This window comes from Vipera berus (genome assembly GCF_964194415.1).
Source record: "Vipera berus genome assembly, chromosome: 1".
Classification (NCBI taxonomy): domain Eukaryota; kingdom Metazoa; phylum Chordata; class Lepidosauria; order Squamata; family Viperidae; genus Vipera; species Vipera berus.
Genome location: NC_138202.1, coordinates 158,841,209 through 158,855,523, shown reverse-complemented (window position 1 = coordinate 158,855,523; position 14,315 = coordinate 158,841,209).

Here is a 14,315-nt window from a genome sequence, read left to right as displayed (position 1 = left end):
TGACTACTTTTTCCTCTCAATACACACACACACACACACACACACACACACATATTTGTAAAAAGGGAGGAGAATTTACTGTTTTTTTTTCCTTTCAGCATCCAGCCAGGGTGGATCCTACATATTAAATATTAAATTTAATTGACCACTCTTCTTTTTTTATACACTATTTTTTCTTTTGTTGTTCTTGTTAGCATGCATGCTTTTGTTTCATTTTCCTTGTTTATTTTATTGTTATGAATTTTATTCTCTATGACAAAACAATAAATATTTTAAAAAATGAGATCCAGACAGCTGTGAGGAAAGAAGATATATTTATTCTTAAAAGCAAAACAGTTTTCCTTTAGGGACAGGCTGCAGAGAAATGGGGTACAGCAGCAGATTTTTATAGGGGGAGCTTGTCCAGGGTGAAGTGTCTACGTACTGTTTCTAGGATGACTGTTGAGATGTGTGTGTGTGTGTGTAGGTATGTCTATGGTGTTTATTCTTGTGAAGATGCAGTTCAGCTGGAAGACCTAATTTAATTAACTGTGTGTTTGCAGACCTTATCCTTTGATATGTGGACTAGGTCTGGGTAACTTATTTGGAGGTTTGAGGAAGTTTGCTAATTTTACTTGATTACCACTTAGTTTCAGCTTGACTGTCAAATATCTAGTGGAGACACCGATTCTCAGATGACTGTGGATTCTCTTGACATTTTAAGGGAAGATGGAAACAGTATAAAGAATAAAATATATTTGAATATAAAACTTTTCAAAAAAATTTTTTTTGTTATTGCTTAAATTAATTTATATCCTTTATCCTGTACAATTAAAGGCAGCGAACATAATGCTTCTGCCTCTCATTTTCTTCACAAGAGCAACCCCATGAGGGAAACTGCTGAGAGAGAGGCAGTAGCCCAAATCCACCCAGCCAATTCTCATGCCAAATGGAGACATAAACTTCAGAGCCTTCTGGTTTCTAGGCCAGCAGCCTTACCAATACAGCATATCGATTTAATGTTAGTTCTAATTATAACTCTAATAAATGATGGTAATCTATTAAACGTGTATGCCTTCTGACTCTCAATGACTCTGAGCCGCTCATAATAATTAAAATAAATTCAGTAAAAAAATAAAAATAGAAGACAGCAAGCAGGATGAAGTGAGGGGGGGGTGTCTCCCTCTCTCTTGCCAAAGGCCTGGGTGAAGAATGTGGTCTTCTCAAGCTCTTCTAAACAACAACAAAGTGGGGCCATCCATCTGACATCTGTCAAGGGAGCCAGAGGAAGGCGCTACAACAGAGAAAGTGCACTTCCTGAGCCCTGAGAGATGGCTTTGTTTAATTGAAAGAATGTGTGACATGTCAACCCTGCAGGATCAAATTGGTCAGGCAGATGTTATGGGACACAGGTAGTCCCTCAAATAATCAACCGAGAGAAAACACTTTTGTTAACTTTTTATTATACCATCCAATTTAACTTTTGACAAATGTAGTGATTTATCATTTCCATCGCCATTAGAAAACCTTTCTGCAAATAATTCATTAAATAGTTTCCCCACCCCACCCCCTGCAAACTTTAGCCTTCCTCAGCCTTCCTCAGCCTTTTTTTTTGGGGGGGGTGACTTCAAGTCAGTTTTTAACTCCTAGCGATTGCCTGGACTAGTCCCTGCAGTTTTCTTGGCATGTTTTCAGAAGTGGTTTGCCATTGCTTTGTTCCTAGGAGTATGAAAGATGCCTGGCTCAAGGTCACATAGCTGGTTTGTGCCTAAGGCAGAACTAGAAGTCACACTCTCCTGGTTTCTAGCCCAATGTCTTAACTATGTCACCAAACTGGCTCTCTTTACTTAGCCAAAATCCTATCAAATATGTTGAGTTACAACTGAAGGAAGAAACAACCTGAAGAAAGTTGGCTGATAACAGGAATGGAAATTTGTAGCCCTCCAAATAATTACAACAACGGTCTGCTATTATAAATTGGAACCAACAAAGCAGGGCTACGTAAAGCAAAAGTGTGAACAGTGGGGGGAAAATTTATCCAAACTCAAATATCACTGAAAAACAATTTGCAGATCAAAAGAGATCCATTACCAAAAATAAAATATTCTGGAAGAAATTCAGGAAAAACTAAAAATGAAAGACCCCCAAACAATAGTAGAATAATAGAAAAAATTCAGATAACAATTGGAACTATAAAGGAAGCAACTGATACAAACTACACAAATGATAACTTAGAAGAAGTCATAACAATAGAATCCTTCCAACTCTATTATTATTATTGTATTATCATCATTATCATTATTATTTATGAACTGAACACTCTTAAAGAAGAATTAAAAGAGACTATTATGGCATATGCAAAATTACCAGTAGACAAAGACTACCATCATTGAAAGTAATGCCCCAAAAAGCCTGACACCTGTAATAAAAGATGTGAATAATATGCTTTCAATGATTAAAATAACAACTATCCAACAGAGCAGGCAGCTTGAGGTGATTGTAGAAGAAATGGGTACTGAAATTAGAAAGCTAAAAGCAAAATCATATTCATTCCCAAAGTGGAAGATCAGACTTGAGGCCAAGATAAATTAAGATGAGAGGCAACTAATTTAAAAAGCATGAAGGAGCAAAAATTGGGAATATTGCTTTAGCACCAGAAAAAATGAAGAAATTTTGGAAATCATAAAGCAACAAATAATAGCAATAGCTGGGGAAATTGAGTGCTATGAGGCACAAATCATCCAATTTAAACAATATCATCTATTTCAACCAGACCAGAGGTGATTCTACCAAAATATAAATGGCAACAGAAATTCTGAAAATGGAAAACCAAAGGAAAAAAATCCAGCTTTGGAAAGATCTATTGGAAACTCAAAAAAATCCTACATGCTGGATTGATAAAATAATTTGAAGATCATCATTATCACCTTTACTATTTCTCATTGCCATGATCCCACTTTCAATGATTTTGAAGAAAATAAATCTTGGCTATCAAATAGCAAAAAAGGCTAATAAAATCTTAAATTTCCTTTATGGAGATGATCTGAAGCTTTATGAGAAATCCAAAATCAAAATCCAGAAAAACATTGCAAGAATTTTTTAGCACAGCACAGATATATGCTGTGCTAGAGAAATATGTTACAATAACAGTAAGGCAGGGTAAAAGAGCAAACAGTAATAGAATTTAAATGCCAAATGGCTAAAACCATCAGCAGCCATCAAGATGAAACCTATAAGTATCTGGACATTTTACACCTGGAGAACATCAAGCCTGGACAAGTTAAAAATGTGTTTGGTAAAGAAAACATTCAGGCTAAGAAAATTGCTAGAGACAAAATTAAATAGTGGAAAGACCATCAAAGCCATCAATATCTCGGCTATACATGTGATATGATGCAATGCAGGAATTATTAACTGCACACAAACTAAACTGGGCAGTTTGGACAGAAAAAGCAAGAAAACAGATGACTATTCATTATACATTACATCCCCATAGTGGTACTGACAGATTATATCTACACAGCAGAAATGGAGGCAGAGGTTTACTTCATGTGAAACAAATTGTTGAAAAAGAAAAGCATGCATTGGCTAATTATGTAAAAGACAGTTAAGAAGGAGCATCAATGCAAGTTAAAAATGTACTAAATGTACAGGAAATAAAACATTAATATTAAAACAATGTAATAAAAATAAGAAAATGCAGGCAAAGAAACAGATTACATGGTCAATTTCTACAAAAGATCAATAGGAAAGTAATAAAACTTGCCAATGGCTTATAACTGGAACATTAAAAAAGAAACTGAAGGCTTGATTTTGTTTGCTCAAGAGCAAGTTATTCGAACTAATGCATCAAGGCCAGAATTGAAAAATGAAATGAGCCAAAGTTCAGATTGTACAAAGAAGCTCAAGAAACAATAGATCCTTATTCTGTTTGTGCAAGAAGATCATATAAACTGACCATAAACTACAACATAACTGTAACTGGAGATTACAAATTATCATGTACCATTAATGAAAAATTGGTGGAAACATAGAGTTGAAAAAGTAGGTTAAAATACTGTGGGATTTCTGAATGCAAACTGACAAAGTCTTGAAATATAACACACCAGATTTTAACTGTGGTTGAAAAGAAAGTGATAATTGATGTGGCAATACTAGGGGCATTGTAGAATAGAAGAAGATCAGAAAATATCAAGATCTGAAAAGTGAAATTGAAAGATTATGGCATAAACCAGCCCTGGTGGTCCCAGTGGTTATCGGCACACTGGATGCTATGTCAAAAAAATCTTGGACAGCACTTTGAAAAATCTGTGCATTGATAAAATTTTCACCTGTCAATTACAAAAGGCCATGCTGCTTGGATGTGCAGATATACTACACTGATACATTACAACATGCTAGGTTTTGGGAAGAAGGCCAACACCAAGTAAAGAAGCAGCAGCTGTGAATTCACAATGTTGTGTATGTAATAATAATTTATTAACTTGTGTGCCGGCTGACTCTCAATGACTCTAGGCAGCTTCTGACAATCGAACAAACTACAGTAAAGCATAAAAAAATAAAGACATCAAGATGTAACTGAGTGATCAAAGGATTGAATTGGGATACAGTTGAAGTTTAGTGAGTGGCTTTGGGCTAACCTCGCAACCAAATTTATCAAATCCTGTTTTGCTATACGGCTGAAGAGAGCCCTCTTACAGCTTCCCAGCAATAAAAGCAACAATAACAACAGCAGAAGAATGAACTGGAATTCAGAGAAGCTCAGTTATTTGTTAGATTTTGTTGTGTAGTGGGTTCTGGAGAGCAGGAAGGACGCCGAGAAGATGAGTACAACATAGCAGCTCTTTATTAGGTGGAAGTGACTGTACTGGGGAATAGGGGCTACCTGCACTCTTATATATACCTGGCCAGTACCTGGCCAGGTACTCAACCAACCAATCGGTTTGAACCTGTTTCCTGCCGAAATGCTTCCCGCCAAAACAGTTACAGTTCAACGCCTCCTGGTGGTGACTCTTATACACAGCTTTAGGTGTTGCAGTAAAGCTTAATACATAACAGATTTGATTCTGTACTTTTCCTTCCCCCCACCCCCACAACAGCAACTCTCTGAAATAGTTTGAACTTGAGAGAAAGTGACTGGCCCATTCACCCAGCCAGCTTCCGTGGCTGAAAGCGGACTTCAACTTAAGGCTCTGTGGTGTAATGGCCAGTGGCAAGAGACCCAGGGAACTGTAGTTCAATGCCTGGAAAGCCACAGAGGCAGTGGTGGGATTCAGCCGGTTTGCACCACTTTGGCAGAACCAGTAGCTAATTTTTTGTTGCCCAGGCCCAGAATGGACTTCCGGAAGTGTCATCCACACAGACAAATCGGTTGTTCAGATGTTTGAATCCCACCACTGCATAGAGGCCTATGTTCAGTTATAAAATTTTCTGTTGTTTAGAGTGGTGATCTTTTCTGTGTTGTTGGAAAATGCCTGCAATGATAGGTTTTTTGCAGTAGGAGGGGCTGCTCCAGGATCAGATGACATAGCCCTTGTCGCTTCTTCTCCTAACGAACGACACAAAACATTTTAAAAAGGAAACTCTCGCCTCAGACATTGGCATTTTTGACTTTATGGAATAGTTGACTGGCATGATGTCATCTCCACAATAACAGGTCATCTAACCGGGTGAGCTGTTTGTTGAAGAGCCACTCTATGGATTGCTTCTCATCTCAAGCATTACTGAGTGCAGGAAGTCTGTTCTGTCTCTGTCTCCAAAAATCTGCTCCCATGGTTATGCATATGTTAGACTATATGTGGGCAGGGGGAAAGAAGGAAACATTTAAGAAACATTATTGCTTCTGCACAGAACCCCATATTAGTGACAGCCACTTTTGCTTGAATGTCTTGGTTCCTGCTAAACAGTTTTGAGGCCTATTAATTTGTCTATTCGCTCCTAAAACCACTAGCACTGTCTTCTGTAACCACATCCTGTGACAGTAGATTACACAGATTATATTGAGAAAACAGTTTTATTTCCAATGTATTGCACACCATCTCCTGCTCCTAAAAACAGACCACGTACATTTTTCCCCCCTGAATTTTATGAAAGTGTTCCCAACTTTGGATGCAATACTCCACATGGTTAGTCACTTTAATTCCCGGAAGAGTCATAGGTTGCCCATTCCTACTTGTTAGGATAGATGGAACATGCCATTCATTGGTTGGTAATCAAGGTGGAAGGTTCCTAGAACTATCACGTTCACATTATGTGTATTTCTATTTTTACTTTACTTTTACATTCCTCCTGATATACTTAATCTTACAAACTGACTGTGTATCTGATATATTATCTAACATGCATGTTCTGTAGAGATGCTCACCAAGAAACAGTTAGTTTAGTTTTTGACACCATCCCATTTGACTAGTATTATAGCTATTCATCATGCTGCAATTGTTTTTCCCCCCCAAATACTGCATTTCTAACGGTGGTACATTTTCAATGGATAATTGTGGGAATATTTTTGTTCCCATGCTGCAAAACTGGGAACAGCTCAGACAGTTTGAGAGTCATCAACTGTTGAATGAAGTTATGAGGTATATGTGTATCCGCAAACTAACTGTTAGATCTATTTTTATATAAAAGCTTACTTGTTGTATATAGCTTTTAGGTTCCTTGCTAGTTCTTGATGTCACCACAACACTCCACATACTGTACCTGCTTACATAAGAAAAGGACAGTATTTAAGCCATTCTTCTTCAGCCTGGTGCTTCTGCAAACTAGTGCTAGTGTGGAGGAAGGAGAGATGATTATACTTTTCAAATAATTCCAGTGTTAGTGAGCAAGGTGCAGAGCAGCACAAATGGTCATGAATGTATTATATAATCATTTTATGTAGGCATATTTTCCATTTAATGTACTTGTTTGAACTTTAGTAGTTTTTCACAATCATGTTACCCAAAATTCTGCTGACATGTGTTATTTCTTTGTACATGGCCAGGCTTCTGACATTAAATAGGTAGTAACTGCCGTGAAAAGGTATGAGCTTGCATTTTCCTTAATATTTCTTCTAGATATTTTTGACCATCTGCCTAATGATCTCTAACTATTTCTGAGTTACAGGTAACTCTTGACTTACAACCGTTTGTAAGTCATTCAGAATTACAAAACAATGACTGACTTATGACTGGTCTTCACACTTATGGCCATTGCAGCATCCCCCCAGTCCCGTGATCATAATTTGGGCACAGAGTAGTATCTTCCTGGGGTCTGGCAAATTTTCATCCCAACTAAACAATAAACTGCAAAATAGAATTTGAAATCAGGTAAACCTAATCTTCCTCTTTCCTTTGCATGTAGTAATGCTAATATTTAACTCCTGGTTTTCTCTATGCCACACAGGTTTAGATATACAGTAGCCTTTGTTTCACTAGTTAAGTGGTGCATCAGTTGTCTGAAACAAAAACATCATTCTAGTTAAGGCATTCATTTTTATCACAGAAATTCTCCCCAGCAAGGGCATTTTCCCTCTTAACATGTCTTTTAAAACTTCATTTCATATCTGAACATAATTATTTTGAAATAACAAACCGTTCAAATTTGTGATAGTGATGCCCAGATATTTCATTTTCTTTTCAATCTTAAACCCATTTAATTCATCAGTTCAGTTCGATCTTCCATTATCACATTTTTGCTAACGTCTTCATCTTCTGTTTATTAATCTTAAAATTTTATGGTGCATCAAATTCTTTTAATTTGCTGATTAATATTTCAATTCTCTTTAAAGGATTTTCTAGAACCAATACCAAGTCATCTGCAAAAGCCATTACATTTCTTTTTTAATCTTCACTCTCACAATCCTCTTACCTTATCTTCTATCTCTATTCAGTATTTCAAGAACAACAACAAAAAAGCAGTGGGCATCCCTATCTAGTTCTTTTTTCTTTCTTTCTTTTAATCTCAAAGGATTTTGTTAGATTTCCATTAACAATTATTTGTGCTTTTTGGAAAGTATAGATTGATCTTACCCATTTTATAAAGTTTTCCAAAATTCATATCTTCCAAAACTTTGAAGAAGAAAGCTCAGTTCAAACTGTCAAGAACTTCTCTGCATCTAGGAAAATCAACGTGGGTTGTTTTTCATTATGTTATCCCAATTATTCCAAAATGTCCAACAGATTTCTAATGTTATCTTTTAACTGTCTTTTAGGTAAAAATCCACATTGATCCTTATGACTAAATTCTTGCAAAATTATTTTCAATCTGTCAACTAGAATCATTCACAGTTTCTTGTTAAAGACAAATAGCTCTTTAGGTATTACTGCTAAATTAGTCTCTTTCTAACTCTCTGGCATCTTTATTATGTTTTGTAAAGTTTGTAAAAGCTCATCCACAAAACATAACAAAAAATGTGATAATTCATTTGGTTCAGGTACCTTGCCTAATTTAATCTTTTTTATAGCTTCACAGTCTTCCCTTATTGATATAGATCCATTCATAATCTGTCTCATTTCCTCTATAATCCTTGGTAAAATTTGAATATTGGTAAATATTCATCTATTTTCTCTAGAGAGATGTCATTTCCTTTTCACAGGTTGGAATAATATTGATGAAATGCTTATTGCATGGTGCATTGCCCATTAATACAGTATCTACTTGTAATTTCCATATTTTCTTTTTTTCTTTTCATAATTTATATGCTACTTTTCTGGTTTATTTGCAAACTCAGTTTTTTTGTTTTGCAAAGTTCATTTTTATTTCCATTTGTTATAATGTTAACATACATGTTTGTCTTTATAAAAGTTTAATTGGTTGAGAAATGCTTATTTTCTGTAGAAATATCTTTAATTCTTTTTTGTTGTCTTTATCTCATGCAAAATAGCTTGTTTTCTCTTGACTCCTTTTTTGAGTTCTCTATTATGTTGTATAAAATAACCTCTATCAAAAGCTTTACTTGTATCCAAAACCATTCTTAAATCAATTTCTTCACCTAAATTATTTTCAAGAATTCTTTTAATTTCTTTTTACATTATTCCACTATTGCTTCCTTCTCAGTTACATTTCACTTAGTCTCCATCTAAAAAAACCAGGGCTTTTTTTCTCAATAGAATGCTCAGAACGGCGTTCCAGCACCTTTTTTTGTAAAAACAAAAACAAAAAACCCCAGCTCCCTTATTGGCTTTCCTAAGCCTATTGCAGGGCTAGCAATCTTGGCTCTTTTTTATGACTCGTGGACTTCAACTCCCAGAAATCCTGAGCCAGCCATGCTGAGGGGAAAGGGAGAGGTTTGCAAGCTGAGCCATGCTGGCTCAGGAATTCTGGGAGTTGAAGTCCTTCAGTCATAAAAGAGCTAAGGTTGCCTACCCTGCACTAGACACATTAAAATTATTTACAAGGTTACTTCTTTAGGAACTAAACTTTTAGAATCTAAAACAGCTAATTCAAAAGAACCTCACACTTTTCATCTGCTTCTGTCTTTTGGAAGGTAAAATTAGATAACAAAATAATCTATTTCTTATGTTAACATCTCTGCAATGAAATCAAAGGTAACAGGAAAGAAATGAGAAACATTTTTCTCAATGTAATATGTCTAATTTAGCTGATTCTAGAAAAGAATAGTATCTTTTGTACTCTTGAAAACTATTTTGAATCTAAAAATTTTTTAAGAATGAAATATTCTTAATTTGGACTTTACTTTTACTGTTTGGACTGTTGTGCGTTTTGAAAAATAGATTATTTAGAATCTAGTTAGGTTGCACTTCAGTCTTTAAATAATTACGGTAACCTAGTATATACATAACAATATATGATGTTTTCCCTGGTGAGCTAAACATCAATAACAACATTTATTAAAAAGGCTAAAATAATTTCTGGTGGTATTATCTGTATATTAAAATTTTAGACAAGCAGTGATCATGTATCCTAGCAAAAGATGTTACATATGTGCATAAGTGTAGTCAGTAGCATATGCCTTTTTCTAAAAATATCAAACATGCAAAGAAACAAAAATAAGTCCAAAATATCTGTATTACATGCAGAAATATCAACTTTGCAACCAATATTTCTCATCCATAACTATGGCACCCTAAGGATACCTGCATACATGCAAATGCTTCTCTGGGATCAGTAACACAGCAGGGATTGCTTTTTCCTTCCAGTAACATATACCTAAAACCAGTTTGTTGCATTTGGAAATTGTACTAAAAAAAATCTCATTGTCAACCAATATAATTCATTTAATTTGAAATCAAGTGAAATATTGATTTAAATTATTTTATTAAAACAAATTAATGGCAATTCTTTTATAAGAAGTTGCCTGAAACAAAATGAGTTTGACATGACTGCTCTAGATAATTGAATGCTCCAAAATAAATTCTAAACCAGGCCTGTACATGCAGCCTACCAAGCACCCTTGGACAGAGCACAGACTTTTTTTAAAAAAAAGTAATAAAATCACTACCACTGCCCTGAAAGTCATGTTGCCTAGTGCCTCCATGGCTTACCATGACCACAAGCTCCAACATTGTAGATGCTCCTCAAGTCACCAAATCATTGATTAGCCCACCAGCATTCCTTTGCAGACCACAAAGATTTTTAATTTATCAGTGTGGGCCTTTCCCTTCTACAAGTTGCACAGATGTCTTCTAGATTTTCCCCTTGCCTTTCCGAGTTAACTCCTTGGTCTGTCATTGAGCAAGAATTGACTTTGTAGGGAAGCATATTATCATTTGATGTATATATTTAACATATGTTCTACCTTTATTTACCAATTATATAATATTTGTATGCAATCCACATGGCGAGGTTTGGGGCAATTTACAATAGAAAAAATATATATTTAAAATCATAGGATTAAAACATAAAAGCAGGGCTTTTTTTCTCATAGAATGCTCAGAATGGCGTTCTGGCATCTTTTTTTTGCACACACACCAAAAAGCTTTTGCACAAGCTATGCTACTCCCTCTATTGGCTTTCAAAAGCCTATTGGCTTTCGAAAGCCAATAGGAGTTGCTGCTAAGCGCACCAAAAGACCTGGCTAGCAAATGTTGCACCGGCTAGTTGTCTGCAGCGAAAGCGAGTAGGCAGGAACTTTGCATCCCTCCCTGCTGCCCAACTACACCATCTCAACTAGGTAAGTAAGAGAGGACAAGGAGTGGGAGGTGGGTTCTGCGGAGTCCATGTGCACTCCAGCCTTGTGCTCACCTGTGTCCGCCAGGCTGGTGGCCTACCTGGTGCTGGACCTGCGCCACCGTTGCCTCGCCCTGCGTGCCTAAGTGGCCACCCTGCATCGCCTGGCCCGCCCCGCCTCCGCTGCCCACCCCATGCAGCCCCGCCATATAGAGCGGGCCAGCTCTGGCCCCAGGGGGGGAGCCCGCCGCCAACACCCCTCGCACCTGTGACCAAAGCAGCCCCACCCCACCCACCCCCGCCTCCTGCGCCCACCAAGATGAGAGTTCTGGCACCTTTTTTTTTTAGAAAAAAATCACTGAAAAAAACTAAAAATTTATTTTATAAACCACAGGATTTTGATCTGAAAAAGTCTTTGGTAATATCTCTCATTCAGAAACCTTAGTAGCTAATTTCTTTGAAATCTGAATCAGGTCTATTTTTGAAAAGAATCTGTGTCTTTCAGAAAAGTAGGTGTATTCTCTTTTTTTTTTTATTGAAAAGTTTTATCATACATTTTATCTTTAACAAACCCCCCTACCCCTCCCCTATCCCTCCCTCCTTACCCCTCCCCCCCTCCCCCCCGACTTCCCAGAGCTAAGTACAAGGTATAAAAAACAAAAAAAAAAGAATCATAAACAATCATATGCTAACAACCGTAAACTCTAAAATCTATCACTCTCTAGCTCATATAGGATAACTACAAACACTATTAATATAAAATATATAAAAAAAGAGAAAAAAAAGAGAAAAGAAGGGAAGACTTATTCAAATGCTACATGAAACTTTTTAGTCCCATATTTGTTCTGGATATACTCAATCCATTTTCTCCACTCCATAATATAACGTTCTTGCGAATGATCTTTCAAATAGGCCGATATCTTTGCCATCTCTGCCAGGTCAGAAACCTTTAAAGTCCATTCTCCTATAGTCGGCAGTTCCTCCTTCTTCCAATACTGACCTATTAAGAGTCTTGCTGCCGTAATTAAATTCAACATCAACTTAGTGTCCACAACTGTAGCATCTGTAATTATTCCCAACAAAAAAAGTTGCGGACAAAACTTTATCCTCTGTTTAAAAATCTTCTGCATGTTCCACCAGACTTTTATCCAAAAAGCCTTAACCTTTTTACAAGTCCACCATATGTGAAAATATGTTGCGTCTTCGTCACCGCACCTCCAACATTTAGGCTGATAATTCGGATACATACTTGCAAGCTTTTTAGGATCTAGATGCCATCTATAAAACATTTTGTAAAAATTCTCTCTTAGATTTTGAGCTTGTGTAAATTTTACGTTCCTCACCCAAATCCTTTCCCACGTATCCATTGTAACTACTTCTTGAATATTTTGGGCCCATTTAATCATGCAATCTTTAACAAGCTCTGTTTCTGAGTCAATTTCTATCAATGCAAGATATATCCGTTTGATATGTGCGGGACCCTGATTTCTAATTTGTTTTATCAAATTTTCATCAGTCATTGTAAAACCAATTTTCTGGTCTTCTTTCCACCTGGCCCGTAGCTGAGTATATTGAAACCAATTTTGAACAACCTTCTCTTCTCGCAAGAGGCTATATGATTTCAAACTCCAGACATTTCTTTCCAAGCTCAGAATCTCCTTGTACGTAGTCACATCATGTTTGAAACCAGCATGTATATTTTCTATTGCGTGTTTTGGAATTGCCCACAGTGGTATTTTACAATCTAGCTTATGTCTATACTTCTTCCAAACTCTCAACAATGCCTGTCTTAGAATATGCACTCTAAACACATTGTCTACCTTCTTGTCATACAACAAATATGCATGCCAGCCAAACAACAAATCGTGGCCCTCAAGATTTAATAATCTCTCTTGTGTCAAATTAATCCAATCACTTATTCCTACTAATGCAGCAGCTTCATAATATAGTTTAAGATTGGGCATTTTAAGACCACCTCTCTCACGAGTATCCTGCATAATCTTAAGTTTAACTCGTGGCCTTTTCCCTGCACAAACAAATTTATTGATACCTCGCTGCCATTCCTCCAAATTAGAATCTTTCTTAAGAATCGGTATCATTTGAAATAAAAATAGAAATTTAGGCAGGACATTCATTTTCACTGCTGCGATCCGTCCCAACAAGGACAATTGCAATTTTTCCCAACTCTCCAATTCTTTTTGAATTTTCCCCCACAGTTTTTCATAATTATTTTTATATAACTTTGTATTAGAGGGTGACAAAAGCACCCCCAAATATTTTACCCTTTTAACAATCTCAAATCCAGTTAATCCTTCTAAGAGAGCCTTTTGCGAAACTGTCATATTTTTAGCCAGAATTTTGGTTTTCTTTATATTAACTTTAAATCCAGAAACCTTCCCGTATTGTGTTATTATCTCCATCAGGTCCACAACAGAGTTCTCTGGCTGGGTCACTGTAACAACCAGATCATCTGCGAATGCTCTCAATCTATAATCCTGATCTCTAATTTGTATACCCTTAATTTTTTCCGAATTCCGTATTTTAACCAATAATATCTCTAATGTTAATACAAATAACAAGGGCGATAACGGACACCCTTGCCTTGTGCCCTTCTCAATATTACATGCTTCTGTCAGACTATTATTAACTATAATTCGGGCAGCTTGTTTTTGATATAATGCCCTAATCGGTTGTAAAAATTTTTCCCCAAAATCCATTTTGTCTAAAACTCTCATCAAAAATTGCCAATTCAATTGATCAAAAGCTTTTTCAGCATCTAGAAAGATTAACGCCGCAGGGATCTGGTTGTTCCTTTCCAAAAACTCTAACACATCAACTATATGCCTCACATTATTTTTCATTTGCCTACCACTAATAAACCCCGTTTGGTCCCCATGAATCACCTGTTGCAGAACCCTCATCAGTCTATTAGCCAACACCTTAGCAAATATCTTGTAATCTGTATTTAAAAGCGATATCGGTCTATAATTTTTAACTTGAGTAGCATCTTGGTCTTCCTTCAGAATCAAGGAAATAAAAGCTGTTCTCCAAGACGGTGGCACCTTTCCCCCCCTCTGGATTGTCTGGAACAGTTCCTTTAACGGTTTCATCATCTCTAATTGTAAATTTTTATAATAAGCCGCAGACAAACCATCCGTACCTGGTGCTTTATCCATCTTCAATTCCTTAATTGCTGTAAAAATTTCTTCTTCTGTAATTAATTGATT